The sequence below is a fragment of the Sparus aurata genome, chromosome 14 (assembly GCF_900880675.1).
Source record: "Sparus aurata chromosome 14, fSpaAur1.1, whole genome shotgun sequence".
NCBI lineage: Eukaryota > Metazoa > Chordata > Actinopteri > Spariformes > Sparidae > Sparus > Sparus aurata.
This window is the reverse complement of record NC_044200.1, coordinates 24,713,276-24,726,165: the sequence shown is the minus strand read 5'-3', so window position 1 is coordinate 24,726,165 and position 12,890 is coordinate 24,713,276. Positions and strand designations below refer to the sequence as shown.

The following is a 12,890-nucleotide window of genomic DNA, read 5'->3' as shown; positions in this document are numbered from 1 at the left end:
TATCTTAATATGCAGCTCAGCAGTTTTTATCTGTAAGTATTAATGATCTGAATTTACACAGTCACTTTAAATAAATGCAGCGGAGTAAAAAGTTTTACAGCGTTCGATTGTTTCCAACATGTTCCAGCAGCTGAGAGTTTCTGTTTGTATCTGAGCATCAACAGCACAGTTCAGTCTGAATATCTGCTGTTTGGGTGACCTTCAGAACCAAGCCTGGTTCTGTTTGAACCAAGTGGGCCGAAGAGAAAATGTTTATGGTGCTGATGTAGTTTAACTGTTAACTGACTGCTGACTTTACTTCAGCGCAGGACAAACAGGAACATCTGCAGGTCCAGACAGCCGTGGTTCATGTTAGCTTGGTCAAATCAGACGCACCTTTTTTTCCAGTGCGCGAATCTACTAACATTTACGGTAATGGTACTGAACCCGCTCTGACTGTGGGTCAGACTGCAGTCTCACAGTCAGAACCATGAAACATACGAGACTTTTACAGTCATTATTCCCGGTAATAAACTGAAGGGATCACGAAGGATCCTTCCGGATTTCAAAGTAAAAGACGACGTGAGAAACAAACAAACATTGTTTCCATCAGTAGTCAAAGATTCATAAACTGCTGAACTTAGTACTTCCTAGAATACTTACATGAATAACATGAAGTACTTTTACTGTGTACTTTTAGAGTAATCCTGTCATCATCCTTAAATAATGATACTGAAAACAAAATGGCCGACAGCCACAGACATCAGACAAGGGCTGTAACGGTTACCGGTGTCACGGTAAAAACGGTGAAGGCTACCATTTAAGTTTTAATTACCATGGTAACTGCCGCGGTCGGTAACCACGGTGTAGAAAACTCACGAGATACACATGCACAGCGTGCAACGTGCAGCGTGCGCTTGTTATGTAGTGAAGAAGACATAGTGGAGGGAGGACGTGATAGTAGCGGCGCTCACTGCATTTTTCCATCTTCAAAGAAACAAAATCTGCAGTCTGGGCGTTGTGGTTGTTCTCAGAATGCTCAGGACAGCTGGTGGAGGATGGCAGCTCTGTCTGCAGGAGCTGCGAGAACAAAGCTGTTGTGAGGGGCGGCGACTAGTTTCCTATAAACTTTTATGATTGAAATGTAATCTATAGAGGCCTAGTGGATGAAATTCAACTTGGTTGCTAAAAGTTGCATGTTGGGCAATTTGCATAATTAGCATAATGAGTTTATTAAGGGGAGACACTACAGGTGAAGAACAGGGACATTTTTTTAACTAATATATATCACCATGAAACTTCCCCAGTTGATTACTGACATTATGACAATAATTTTTTGTTTTATGAGTTTTCTGAAATTGTGTGTTTAAATATGCAAATGAGGCATTATCTCATTAAACATTTCCAGAACAGAAATCTAAACACTGGATAAAGCCAGGTTCAAAAGTCCTGTTTCATTTTGTTGACATATTACAGCCAAAGGTTTTTACAGAGGGATTTTTGGATTTGGATTTTTATCATGATTTATGATTTACATCATAAATCAGAAAAAACTGTCAAATGCCATAGAAAAAAAATAAATTCGCCCTGTTTTTAGGAAGAAAATGTTCTATAAATCAGGCTCTGAATGATATATGAACAAACCCCTCTGTTAAAACCTTCAGAATATAGATAGGAATAAAACTGGAAAGTTTGGTGTATGTAAGTGCTACTGAAGTGGAGATTTTTGGCTCAGAGTATGAGAAAAAACTCAGTTTGAGAAAATGTTATATGTATTGTATAAGATATCTATATAAGGGTGGAGGAGGGGGGTTATGAAACATTCATGCTTTGGGATTTCTGGATATCACAAACATGGACTTAGACTCTTAGATCAACTTTCAAAGTTAACTAGAAGCAAAATTATAGCTATTTTCAGTTTCTCGTGATTAAGGGAAACATGGCAGGCAAAAACATTGTTTTTATGCACCTTCAATTTTGAGATTTTGTGTTATTTTGCTTCCATAAGATGTCTTCTTTCAGATTAGTGGAAAGAAAACATCCAAAATACACATTTAGGTGTTCATTTAACTTCACTTTGTCTATTTCCTTCTATAGATTTCTTATACAATACATATCTTCAAAGGCCGTTTTCTCAAACTGAGTTTTTTCTCACACTCTGAGCCAGAAATCTCCACTTCAGTAGCACTTACATACACCAAACTTTCCAGTTTTATTCCTATCTATATTCTGAAGGTTTCAACAGAGGGGTTTGTTCATATATCATTCAGAGCCTGATTTATAGAACATTTTATTCCTAAAAATGTCTATGGCTGTTGACAGTATTTTCTGATTTATGGAGTGATAAAAAGAGAAATCCAAAATTCCCTCTGTAAAAACCTTTGGCTATAATATGTCAACAAAATAAAAACAAGAATTTTGAACCTGGCTTTATCCAGTGTTTAGATTTATGCTCTGGAATTATATGCTAATTATGCAAATTGCCCAACATGCAACTTTTAGCAACCAAGCTTAATCTCATCTGCTAAACCTATAGATGACATTTTAATGATAAAAGTTCATAGGAAACAACATTTCTGGGTTTAGTATGAGTCATATAGGCGTTTCCAGTAAACTACTGGGGATGTAACGGTATGAAAACTTCACATCGCATTAATAGTGACCAAAAGTATCTCGGTTATCGGAATACCGCGGTATTTTTAAAAATGTCTTCAAAATGTTGAAAAAACACGGATAAATTGAAATAATTTCATCAAGATTTATATTTAAATATATTTATTATATATTAAAATAATCCAAATCCAAAACCTTAAAAAAACACTGCAAAATCAACATTAAATAATTATAAAAGAATGTATCAAAACTGCAAAATAGGTCATTGGCTTTCTGTGATGAGGCAGCCTGTTGTTGAAACGTGTCCTTTAATGTCTGCGTTACAGAGGTAGAATGAGATGTAGTGGCAGCAGCACTCGATTGGCCAGCAGACCCTCTCTGTGAATAAAATGAATAGAAAATGTCATTATTAATTATTACTGTCACTGTTACTTAATACTAAGGGTGCAACCAACAGATCACAAAACTCACAGTTTAGATCACATCACTTTTGTGAGGAACAGGTTGGATAATTTTTTAGATCAAAACAAAAAGGATTATTGTTGTTAAATGAATTATGAATACTCTATTTTGTCTCTAATCTCTATCTAGACACATGTTATATTCACCATTTTATATTATTCTTTATATACAGTCTATTCTACAAATAATCCACGTATTATATATTTCTGATATTACTTATATATATTGTCTGTCTGTCTCTCTGTCTGCCTGCTCGTCTGTTGTCAGTGGACTCGGTCAGTCTGATTGGTCAGATGGCTGCTGAGCCTCAGGTAGACGCTGCTCAGGTGAACGGAGCTGAGAAGAAAGTCAGTCATCTCAGTCAGTTTGTGTTCACTAACTCAGTCCACCCAGTACGTGTTTGTCTCAGATCCTCCTCACTGCAGCTCTGCAGCAATGTTTGTGGAATTATTAGGTTGACTTTAAAAAGTGAAATCTACAGTTAATAAGCGGTTCAGATAACGAGCCGAATCACGGATCAACTTGGTTCCGTTATACCACTATCTGGTCAGTTTACAGCTCGTTATCTGAACCGCTTATTAACTGAACAGATTTCACTTTTTAAAGTCGACCTAATAATTCCACAAACATTGCTGCAGAGCTGCAGAGAGGAGGATCTGACACAAACACGTACTGGGTGGACTAAGTTAGTGAATATAAACTGACTGAGATGACTGACTTTCATCTCAGCTCCGTTCACCTGAGCAGCATCTACCTGTGGCTCAGCAGCATCGGACCAATCAGACTGACCGAGTCCACTGACAACAGACGAGCAGGCAGACAGAGAGACAGACAGACAATATATATAAGTAATATCAGAAATATATAACACGTGTGGATTATATGTAGAATAGACTGTATATAAAGAATAATATAAAATGGTGAATATAACAAGTGTCCAGATAGAAATAAGAGCCAAAATAGAGTATTCATAATTCATTTAACAACAATAATCCTTTTTGTTTTGATCTAACAAATGATCCAACCTGTTCCTCACAAAGTGATGTGATGTAAATTGTGAGTTCTGTGATCTGCTGGTTGCACCCTTAATATTAAGTAACAGTGACAGTAATAATTAATACTCACACTTTCCCTTCAGGCTCCTGTGGAGGCTCGTCTCCATTGTTTGGATCGTCTTGTTCGTCTCGGTGATTCGTCCTTTCAACCGTCCGTCACCTGCAAGATGAGAAAGAAGAGCAGTGGTAGTTTCACGTCTCTTTGTGCAGGTTTGGTGTATTTGTGGAAGTTTTTGTGTATTTGTGGAGGTTTTGTGTGTATTTGTGCAGGTTTTGAGTGTATTTGTGGAGGTTTTGAGTGTATTTGTGCAGGTTTTGTGTATTTATGGAAGTTTTTGTGTATTTGTGCAGGTTTTGTGTATTTATGGAAGTTTTTGTGTATTTGTAGAGGTTTTGTGTGTATTTGTGGAGGTTTTGTGTGTATTTGTGCAGGTTTTGAGTGTATTTGTGCAGGTTTTGTGTATTTATGGAAGTTTTTGTGTATTTGTGGAGGTTTTTAGTGAATTAGTGGAGGTTTGAGTATATTAGTGGAGGTTTTGTGTGTCATTGTGAAGATTTTTAGTCTTTTTTATGAGGTTTTGAGTGTATTTGTGGAAGTTCTGTGTATCATTGTGTGAGGGTTGTGTGTATATTTATGGAAGTTTTTTGTGAATTTGTAAAGTTTTGTTGAGTTTTTGTGTGTATTTATGAAGATTTTTTTAGGATTTAGGATTTTTTTGGGAGGTTTTAAGTGTATCTGTAAAAAGCATCTAACATGTGTAAACACTGAGAGCAACAACATTAGAACCAGTGACAGGTGAAATAAAAACATTCATCATTTTGTTCCAATGTCATGTTCGGCTGTGAAGCCATGAGTCCTAGCATTCATGTGGAGGTCTCTTTGACAAACACCAGTCACCCAAACACAGCTGCAGACCGAGTACACCCCCTCATGGCAGCAGCACTCCTTGATGGCAGTGCCCCCCCAGCAGGACAACGTGCCTGCAACACTGCAAAAACTGCTCAGGAACGACCCGAGGAACGTGGGAAAGAGCTCAAGGTGTCAAACTGGCCTCCAGATTCCCCAGATCTCAATCCAGCTGAGCTTCCACTGGATGCAGTCAGAGCCAAGAACGATCCACGGGGGCCCCAACGTGGATGGGAGTTGGTTCTGGTGCATCCCATAGATGCTCAGCTGGATTGGGATCTGGAGAATGAGGAGGCCAGTTTGACACCTTGGGTTCTTTGCCATGAGGGGGTGCAGTTGGTCTGAACGGTGTTTGGGTGGGTGGTGTTTGTCAAAGAGGATCCACAGAAATGACAGAACTCAAAGTTTCCCAGCAGAACATTTGATTGTAACAAGATGATCAATGTTCACTTCACTTGTCAGTTGTTTTAATTTTGTGGCTGAACAGTGGAGATATACATGTTAAATACTTTTTATATTTTGCATAAAATTAGATTAAGTTATCCAGCATTAAAAGCGGAAAGTTGAGAGCCAGTGTGCTGCATTATGGAGGACAATTATTAATCAATTGATGAATTGCATGATGTCGGTATACTCATTAAGCAAGAAAGACAGCTGATTTTTGAGTCTCATTCTCAGGTCGTCAAATAAAACACTCTGTGGTCATTAACAGGACTCAGAGAGTCGAGTTGCTAACAGTGAGAAGACTTGTATTTTCACATACATTTGATTTCAAGATATATTTTTTATATATTATTTTTTGTGTTTATCCAGTCGCTGTAACAACATTCCTTAAATCCTGTGGGTTTTGAGGCGGGGCCTCAGTCTGCTCTGGTTGGTCGGTTCACACAAGCCTGATAACCAGTTTGCCTGGCAGACTACTAACAACTGGATCGCTGTTACTGAACTTTCGTGCCTAGAACTCTACGGTGGTGAACTGGTTGTCTTAGCTTACTGGGCTTAACATTGTTTAGCTAACGCTGTTAGCCTGAAAAGTTTCATACTCGATGTTTCTCCAGCAAAACAACAACTTCAAAGGCTTCATAAAGCTTATCAAGCACTCTCTGAATGCACATTTGCACACTCGAGTGGAGATGAACCTGAACTGAAAACAAACCTTCAATAAATTCACAGGGGGCGCGCAGGTGGTCGAGTGGTTACAGCGCATGCCATATACGCAGCTGACCCCAGTTCGATTCCGGTCGGAGGTCCTTTGCTGCATGTCACCTCCCCCTCTCTCTCCCATAATTCCTATCTGTCTACTGCTTAATAAAGGTGTCTATGCCAGAAAAAATCTTTAAAAAAAATAAAATAAAATGCACTCAAAGGGACGAAGACAAACTAAGAACCGCTCAAGCTGTTTGTAGCTATCAGTTCTCTGCACTTCTACCATGAACATACCCACAACAACTGCTTCCAAACCAAAAACGTCACCACAACACAATCGGATCGTTATTAGTGGTCTGCTGGGCACTGAGGCCGAGGGCCCTGTAACAGCTTTATAATGATCTCTGCATGGTGTTATCAAGCAGGATGCTGTTGCAAACAGTTGCAGAGAAAATGAATTCCTGCAATTGTTTTCATTTTGTTTTATCACAGAGTTCAACATTATCTTCAAGCAAAGGCATCGCGCCCATACACACTGAGCTCGCGAGTGAGATCGGCATGGACAGATGAGGGCAGAGACCGGAGCCGCTTTAGTGGCGTCAGGCGAGCTTTTACCGTGGCCCTGAGCATGTCCCTAGCCAGGCCGAGGCCCAACTAAACACGTACACTTTGTGTACGATTCTACCATACCATAGGTGTGTAACAACAGGGGCCTGTAAGTTGGCGGGATGGCACAAGGGCTCGTAGGATACACTACTACCAATACCAGCAGCTGATCAAAGGCCTGACTACTGCCATTCATAGAAAACACTGCTATCAGCTCCGATGGACAGCACTCGGGCATTTGCCATTGAAGATAGCTGAAGTCCGGTCAACTTAACCTTTAACTTACAATGATAACACCAGGTTTGCCTGGCAGACCACTAACAATTACTGTCACTGAACTTTTGTCCCTAAACAGCTCTATACAACGAGGCCTCCAAAACAACACGTCTCCACTCAGTTCTGCTGGTGTTGTAGCACTCAATTCACTGCACTTCTACCATGAATAAGAACGCCAATGTTAACACCAAGCTCTGCTCAACATAGTTTATACACTCAGAGGGACGTAGACAAACGTACAACCACTCAGGAGAAACCTTACACAGGCCACATCTACCATGAATCTACATAAATGAAGCTGTCCATTTAAAAAGCCCCAGCTCAAAACCCACAGGGTTCAAAGGAAGTAGAAGTATTTTAAACAGGTTTTGTTTTAATGAGAGGAAATATAAACAAGTCTGGTTACAGTGCCTAAATGCATTTATATGATCTAATTCATGAAGTATTTAACATGTGTAAACACTGAGAGCGACAACATTAGAACCAGTGACAGGTGAAATAAATAACATGGATCATTGTGTTCCAATGTCATGTTCGGCTGTGAAACCATGAGTCCCAGCATTCATGTGGATGTCTCTTTGACAAACACCAGTCACCCAAACACAGCTGCAGACCGAGTACACCCCCTCATGGCAGCAGCACTCCTTGATGGCAGTGCCCCCCCAGCAGGACAACGCGCCTGCAATGCTGCAAAAACTGCTCAGGAACGACCCGAGGAACGTGGGAAAGAGCTCAAGGTTACAACCTGGCCTCCAGATTCCCCAGAGTTCAATCCAGCTGAGCTTCCACTGGATGCAGTCAGAGCCAAGAACGATCCACGGGGGCCCCAACGTGGATGGGAGTTGGTTCTGACTCATCCAACAGATGCTCAGCTGGATTGGGATCTGGAGAATGAGGAGGCCAGTTTGACACCTTGGGTTCTTTGCCATGAGGGGCTGTAGTTGGTCTGAACGGTGTTTGGGTGGGTGGTGTTTGTAAAAGAGGATCCACAGAAATGACAGAACTCAAAGTTTCCCAGCAGAACATTTGATTGTAACAAGATGATCAATGCTCACTTCACTTGTCAGTTGTTTTAATATTGTGGCTGAACAGTGAAGATATACATGTTAAATACTTTTCATATTTTGCATAAAATTAGATTAAGTTATCCAGCATTAAAAGCAGAAAGTTGAGAGCCAGTGTGCTGCATTATGGAGGACAATTATTAATCAATTGATGAATTGCATGATGTCGGTATACTCATTAAGCAAGAAAGACAGCTGATTTTTGAGTCTCATTCTCAGGTCGTCAAATAAAACACTCTGTGGTCATTAACAGGACTCAGAGAGAGTCGAGTTGTTAACAGTGAGAAGACTTGTATTTTCACATACATTTGATTTCAAGATATATTTTTTATATATTATTTTTTGTGTTTATCCAGTCGCTGTAACAACATTCCTTGAATCCTGTGGGTTTTGAGGCGGGGCCTCAGTCTGCTCTGGTTGGTCGGTTCACACAAGCCTGATAACCACGTTTGCCTAGCAGACTACTAACAACTGGATCGCTGTTACTGAACTTTTGTGCCTAGAACTCTACAGTAGTGAACTGGTTGTCTTAGCTTACTGCGCTCAACATTGTTTAGCTAACGCTGTTAGCCTGAAAAGCTTTATACCACGATGTTTCTCCAGCAAAACAACAACTTCAAAGGCTTCGTAAAGCTAATCAAGCACTCTCTGAATGCACATTTGCACACTCGAGTGGAGATGTACCTGAACTGAAAACAAACCTTCAATACATTCACAGGGGGTGCGCAGGTGGTCGAGTGGTTAGAGCGCATGCCATATACGCAGCTGACCCCAGTTCGATTCCGGTCGGAGGTCCTTTGCTGCATGTCACATCCCCCTCTCTCTCCCATAATTCCTATCTGTCTACTGCTTAATAAAGGTGTCTATGCCAGAAAAAATCTTAAAAAAAAATAAAAAATAATACACTCAAAGGGACGAAGACAAACTAAGAACCGCTCAAGCTGTTTGTAATTATCAGTTCGCTGCACTTCTACCATGAACATACCCACAACAACTGCTTCCAAACCAAAAACGTCACCACAGCACAATCGGATAGTTATTAGTGGTCTGCTGGGCAGTGAGGCCGAGGGCCCTGTAACAGCTTTATAATGATCTCTGCATGGTGTTATCAAGCAAGATGCTGTTGCAAACAGTTGCAGAGAAAATGAATTCCTGCAATTGTTTTCATTTTGTTTTATCACAGAGTTCAACATTATCTTCAAGCAAAGGCATCGCGCCCATACACACTGAGCTCGCGAGTGAGATCGGCATGGACAGATGAGGGCAGAGACCGGAGCCGCTTCAGTGGCGTCAGGCGAGCTTTTACCGTGGCCCTGAGCATGTCCCTAGCCAGGCCGAGGCCCAACTAAACACGTACACTTTGTGTACGATTCTACCATACCATAGGTGTGTAACAACAGGGGCCTGTAAGTTGGCGGGATGGCACAAGGGCTCGTAGGATACACTACTACCAATACCAGCAGCTGATCAAAGGCCTGACTACTGCCATTCATAGAAAACACTGCTATCAGCTCCGATGGACAGCACTCGGGCATTTGCCATTGAAGATAGCTGAAGTCCGGTCAAGTTAACCTTTAACTTACAATGACAACACCAGGTTTGCCTGGCAGACCACTAACAACTGGATTACTGTCACTGAACTTTTATCCCTAAACAGCTCTATACAACGAGGCCTCCAAAACAACACTTCTCCGCTCAGTTCTGATGGTGTTGTAGCTCTCAATTCACTGCACTTCGACCACGAATAAGAACGGCAATGTTAACACCAAGCTCTGCTCAACATAGTTTATACACTCAGAGGGACGTAGACAAACAAACAACCACTCAGGAGAAACCTTACACAGGCCACATCTACCATGAATCTACATAAATGAAGCTGTCCATTTAAAAAGCCCCAGCTCAAAACCCACAGGGTTCAAAGGAAGTAGAAGTATTTTAAACAGGTTTTGTTTTAATGAGAGGAAATATAAACACGTCTGGTTACAGTGCCTAAATGCATTTATTTGATCTAATTCATGAAGTATTTAACATATGTATACACTGAGAGCCACAACATTAGAACCAGTGACAGGTGAAATAAAAACATTCATCATTTTGTTCCAATGCCATGTTCGGCTGTGAAACCATGAGTCCTAGCATTCATGTGGATGTCTCTTTGACAGACACCAGTCACCCAAACACAGCTGCAGACCGAGTACACCCCCTCATGGCAGCAGCACTCCTTGATGGCAGTGCCCCCCCAGCAGGACAACGCGCCTGCAACACTGCAAAAACTGCTCAGGAACGACCCGAGGAACGTGGGAAAGAGCTCAAGGTGTCAACCTGGCCTCCAGATTCCCCAGATCTCAATCCAACTGAGCTTCCACTGGATGCAGTCAGAGCCAAGAACGATCCACGGGGGCCCCAACGTGGATGGGAGTTGGTTCTGACTCATCCAATAGATGCTCAGCTGGATTGAGATCTGGAGAGTGAGGAGGCCAGTTTGACACCTTGGGTTCTTTGCCATGAGGGGGTGTAGTTGGTCTGAACGGTGTTTGGGTGGGTGGTGTTTGTAAAAGAGGATCCACAGAAATGACAGAACTCAAAGTTTCCCAGCAGAACATTTGATTGTAACAAGATGATCAATGCTCACTTCACTTGACAGTTGTTTTAATTTTGTGGCTGAACAGTGAAGATATACATGTTAAATAAAATATAATTAAATAATTTATATTATATATAAATGAGATCAAATAAATGCAGGCGTTCTAAACAGACATGCTGTTTATATTTCCTCTCAGTAAACAAAACACATGTAAAATGTTGAACTGAAACAATGCCAGTTGCCAACAATATAGCACTTCAAACTCATTTAAAACACTATTTTTACTTCCTTCTTTTATTTCCCATTGAAGTTACTTGTACATCACTCGTTTGCCTTTTTAATTAGTTTTTTTAAAAGACAAACAGAAAAAGAGGGAGAGAGACAAGTGTCCCAACAGAGACACTATAGTGGCTTCTGCCAACACAAACTGTCAGTATTCAACGACCTGTGAATGAGACTCGACTATCCTCTGGAATCATTTACTGATCCTAGAGTATTAATGAACAGCAACTGATCTCACACTTTCTGCCTTTAACTTTTGCACCTCTATTGCACTGACCTTGTTGGACCAGGTGTCTCTCCTCTCCTGGTCTGATCACCATACAGGTCAGAGCTGTTCCACCTGAAGCTGAAGACAAGTCCCACTGTTCACCTGGAGAGAGGAGAAAGTACTTTAATATAACATGATGACTACATGCATATGTGTGTGTGTGTGTGTGTGTGTGTGTGTATATATTCTGTTAGTAACAGAAAAAAGAAGATGTAATGAGAATAAAGACACATCCAGCAAAAAGGGGATTTCTTACAGGATTATAATTTCATAATAAAGAATGATATAGCAGTCTGTAACCATGTGCATGACATCACTGCAGGAGTCCCACACCACTCTGCACTGTAAAATCTGCTATAATCTGATTTAATAAATGTAATAAATGTAAAAGTAAACCAAAAGTAAACCAAATTAATTCAGTCCTGAGAACATTAAACCAGAACTGAGACAAACACACTGAATCCATTCTGTGCAGCTACAATGAGGCTGCATATTGTGTGTTAAACTACTTTAGCTGCTCAGAATGACCTTCTAGATGCTGACAAGCTAACATACTGAGACATTATTACACACAACACATGGAGCTTGTTAGCTAACTGTGCTGTCCTCAGATATTAGGGTGTAACTATGCTAGTATTAACAAGCTAACATTACACAGCAAGATAATGGCGTCATGCTAACACTCTCCAACAGACACACACGTTAGCTAACATGCAAACCTGTCTGTAAAAACACGACGATTAACTGACTCAGACGTCTTTATAAGCTCGTTATAGTGTCAGTACCCGTTAATAAAGGCAGCTGAGCCGCTGCTAACGTGTTTCCAAACCTGCAGTGCATCTGCAACAAAGTCAGCTAGCTAACATAGCATAACATAACCACACACTTGAACTGACGAGCAAACGTTAGCTAACCAGCTTTCATGCCGTTCTAAAGAATACATACATTTCAAAAAACTTAATGCCGAATTTACCGAAACTACCGACTTGTTTTGAGAAAGTGACCTATACTTAATTAAATGTTCATTATTCATGTAATAAACACGGCAGATATAAAACGACCAAAATCACACTGGAGTTTGGTGCAGCGAGCAAAAAACAACGTCCATCGCGGATTGAAGTGGCTGTAGATGATTATGTTCCAGCCGAATTTACCTCAACACTTAGCCTAACAGTTAAATGAGACGTCTTCAGCTTCTCTTCAGAGTTATTTCAGAAATATTTAAGGTTAAAACAAATCTCACCAACATGAGAGGGAGGCTGGCTCCATTTTAACCCGCACATATGTAGCACTTACTGTGCTGAGGCAACACATTAAGGTCGTTACTATGTGGAGCTGCTGATATATGAAGGAACATCACCTGGACTTATTACCTGAGATCAATAAGTATTAACTATCTGTACACCTCCCACACAGACATGAATACACCTGTACTGAGCAGGTAACTGGACACATAAAGCAGATTCGTACAGAACAGTTTACTCACCGTGTTCGTGTCCTCAGAGAAGAGCAGCTCCAAACAGAGTGACAATCAGTCAGCTGTTATTATAGGGATCTTCAGTTTTGGAGGGAAAAGCGCTAACTTCGCGCGGGAAACGAGTGAGACCGCCCCTTTTGGCCAGCACCCCCTGCATTCGTTGAGAGTCTG

At 40.8% G+C, this 12,890-nt stretch overlaps 1 protein-coding gene and 1 long non-coding RNA gene across 2 annotated transcripts in view; one reads left to right on the top strand and one right to left on the bottom strand.

The window, feature by feature from the left end:
* The window catches only part of LOC115595755 (NACHT, LRR and PYD domains-containing protein 14-like), a 965,684-nt gene that overhangs the window by 194,473 nt on the left and 758,321 nt on the right, over positions 1 to 12,890 (top strand).
* On the bottom strand, positions 2,834 to 11,309 carry LOC115595836 (uncharacterized). The gene is made up of 3 exons (XR_003986802.1): positions 11,252 to 11,309; positions 4,180 to 4,269; positions 2,834 to 2,970 (listed from the first exon to the last, which is right to left on the bottom strand). It is a non-coding gene; the product is annotated as an uncharacterized LOC115595836 (long non-coding RNA).